This window comes from Ictidomys tridecemlineatus, chromosome 14 (genome assembly GCF_052094955.1).
Source record: "Ictidomys tridecemlineatus isolate mIctTri1 chromosome 14, mIctTri1.hap1, whole genome shotgun sequence".
Taxonomy (NCBI): Eukaryota; Metazoa; Chordata; class Mammalia; order Rodentia; family Sciuridae; genus Ictidomys; species Ictidomys tridecemlineatus.
This window is the reverse complement of record NC_135490.1, coordinates 55069962-55073385: the sequence shown is the minus strand read 5'-3', so window position 1 is coordinate 55073385 and position 3424 is coordinate 55069962. Positions and strand designations below refer to the sequence as shown.

General features: G+C 45.6%; 1 long non-coding RNA gene across 1 annotated transcript; it reads right to left on the bottom strand.

Annotated features, from left to right (window-relative positions):
- Positions 1-86: 86 nt before the first annotated feature.
- LOC144370426 (uncharacterized) lies at positions 87-2896 on the bottom strand. The gene is made up of 2 exons (XR_013430393.1): positions 2380-2896; positions 87-898 (listed from the first exon to the last, which is right to left on the bottom strand). It is a non-coding gene; the product is annotated as an uncharacterized LOC144370426 (long non-coding RNA).
- Between the last annotated feature and the right edge of the window lie 528 nt (positions 2897-3424).

Sequence of the window (3424 nt, the reverse complement as noted above, 5' to 3'; positions counted from 1 at the left end):
GAAAAATCCCTGGAATATAATCAATCCATTACAATGTATATGCAGTCGGGGCTAGTAGGAATATCACTTGAAACTGAATGTGAATGTTTTCTCTGATAAGTAGATACTGATCCATAATGGGGGAGGGGGCAAGGGAGGAATGGATGAACTTTGGATAGGGCAAAGGGGAGGGATGGAAAGGGAGGGCCATGGGGGTAGGAAAGATGGTGGAATGAGATGGACATCATTACCCTAGATACATATGGGAAGACACGAATGATGTGACTCTACTTTGTGTACAACCAGAGAAATAAAAAGTTGTGCTCCATTTGTGTACTATGAATCAAAATGAATTCTGCTGTCATGTATGACTAATTAGAACAAATAAATAAATTTTTTAAAAAGTTCAGTCTGGAAGTGCCCTGCGGTCGAATGGACCACTGTCTCACCCGTGGTTTCTGGTGGAAAGCTGTGATTTGGATTGGAACCGTTTTTTCTGGAACATCAGTGGAAAGACGGGCTTCTGGTAGTTGGTCCCCCACAGGAATCAGGACAGATACATCATTTTCTTCTGTTGGACATGATGGATTAATTTCCAGAGGTTTCATTTCCATAGGTTCATGGAAACTAAACTGCTCTCATCACCACTCTCGTCTCTAGATCTAAAATCCCCATGAACTGATCCAGATTCTAGCAAACTGTTTAACATTGGTCTCAAGACCTCTTTGAGTTCCCAATCTCTTCTGATCCTGCTTTTTCTTAGAACAGTCTTCAATGGAGTGGTCTTCTCAGAGTCTCATTTGGCATCAAAGGTCATCAGAACAAGAGGCAGGCTGCACTGCACTGTCTGGCTCAGGTTCGGTGGTTTCCATTCCCATAATGTGGATCAGCTCCAATTCCTCCTCAGGGTCTAAAAACCCTACCAGAAAAGGAAGAAAGATGATCATTTACAAAATGACAATTGAATCCCATTCATTCATTAAAATATTTTGTGTTGGTTTGTGACTAAGTCACTGAAATCACTCCTCCTGTGCTGTATTTATTCTCTACCAGTCCATTTTAACTTTTAAGAAACGAAGGCTCCAAAACAGCACAAGCTATTCAAAATCAAAGCACAGGTAAAGGCAGGTGAGAAAGAATGACTTTGAACAGGACTTGGCAATTATTTGTGGACTTAACACTTTGTAATTCTGCTGGGTTATGAATTTTTATCATAAGGCCAAGGTGGGGTAGGATAGGAGACAGACATAACTGTGTCTAGATGAAGATAGCAAAGAAACTCATCTCAGTTTGTGGTTCTCTTTACAGTTGTTTATGTATCATCGGCTTCATGAGTTGAGAAAAACTTGGAATCTTTGTGAGGGGGAAAAGTTCATCAAATGAAAGATAAACTTCAAAATTAAGTTGTGAATTTGGGGTATGAGTATATACAAAGAAAACAAGAGACTCTCAATTCAAGTGTTACATGGGATAAAGTCAGAAGCCTGTTAAACATTTCTATATTCATAAAGTTCCAATATACTCCAAGAATGTGAAAGGCCTAAGTATGGCAATTGCCAGAAAAACATTACCACTACCGAGAAAGAATACCAGGTTTTCAGCTTCAGCAGTAACCACACTGCATACTGTGTTAAAAACCAAACAGGACCCCATTATAGGTAAAGGCCTCATTTTTGTCTCCAGAAAAGTTACATATGTGCACTTTAAAAAGCCAGTAAAGGCATATTATAGAAAGGCAGCATAAAATACACACAAAATTTCAGATACTAAATGAACTCCCCAAAGAAAGTAAAATGTTCTTGCAAGAATCAGAATCCTTGAACAAAAGTGAAATTTGAGAGTATTGGCTGAGATCATGCCAAGCAAGAAAGATAATGAGCAATTGATTCTCTTCTCTTTTCCACCAAACTGAAAGGACATGTGATGCAAAAGCCTAGGCCTTAATCAAATATGCATGGAGGGTGTCCAGTACAGTGCCCAGCACAATGCACACAGTGGGTGTTCCATACATATTTCTTAGCTGAATTAATGAAGAAAAAGGCATGCATTAAAGGCTAAGTTTTTGGTTGCTTGTAGGTCAAAAACAAAAACTGAGTTTTGAGAAAAACATTAAAGTCCTAATTGGAGAGATTCATAATTGATCTATAGAAAGTGAATAATCAAACTTAGAAACACAAATCACAGAGCATGGCTCATGACAAAGTGTTTGCCCAGGTACAAAAGGAAGCAGTGGAAAAAGGAGCTTTCAGAGTGAGTGGTCATCCTCAGGGAAAGCTAGGAGGCAGCCAAGCAAGGCCTGGGGTTCATCCTCTGGTGCTCCTGCCTGGAGGCACAACTGGCACAGCCCGCGGTGTTCCCTCCGCACCACCTGAAGCCCACGCATGCTCACTGACCACTCACCTGGCCCCCACCCCGCGCCGGCGGACAGGTGGGTGCGGGTTCCCTCAGGCGCTCAACCGCCGCCCCTCCCCAGCTCCAGGGCGCCCCAGGCGGCACCCAGTCCCCATCAGCAGGCACCACAGGGATAGAGGTAAGAGAGACACGGGTTGCTGCGCGCCATCCACGCTGCGGGTCCCAGAGGCTCCTCCCGGAGGACACCTGCCCGCCGGCCGCCCTGGCGCGCGGGGCAGGCAGCGTCCTAGCGGGAAAGAGGCGCCCGAAGTTCTGGTTCAGCTGCCGCGGGCCGCGGGTCTCAGGCCGCGGAAATGGCCGCCTCGGCCGGTCCGGCTTTGCACACCTGCCGGCGACGGGCGGAGCGTGAGGCCGGGCCAGTGGATGCCGCGCCCGGGCAGCGCAGGTAGCGACCAGAGCGGGACCTGAGCGGCACCGCCATCCCGCAGCCTCCAGCCTTCCAGGCTTCCGTTAGCGGAAGCGGGCGCTGGGAGGGAGCGCGGCGGACAGTGCGCCCCCTGCTGGCTGATCGGCCACTCGGCCGCCAAGCCGCCAAGGAAAGCCCAGGACTCTGCAGCTATTTCAAATCAAAGGCTGAATGTTCTCTCTGATAAGTGGATGCTGATCCATAATTGGAGAAGGGGGGATGGAGGAACTTTGATGGGGCAAAGGGAGGGAGGAGTGGGAAGGGGGAAATGGAGGCTGGAAAGATGGTGGGATGAGATGGACATCATTACCCTAGGTCCATGTATGAATGCACAAATGGTGCATCGTGTACAACCAGAAAAATGAAAAGTTGTGCTGCAATTGTGTACGGTAAATCACAATGCATTCTGCTGTCATATACACCTAATTAAAATTAATTACTTAATTTAAAAATAAATCAGCAAACTACAAAAAAAAAAGAATTTTAAAGCTCTCTAGAAGCACATGGAGATACAAGGAAGCCAAATGATCATAAAATATTGAACATAGGAAAGTGACATCTGGTTCATTCTACTGTGTTTCCTTTTCTCATTTCTTTTCCCTTCCCTTCATTCCCGTTTATCTTATC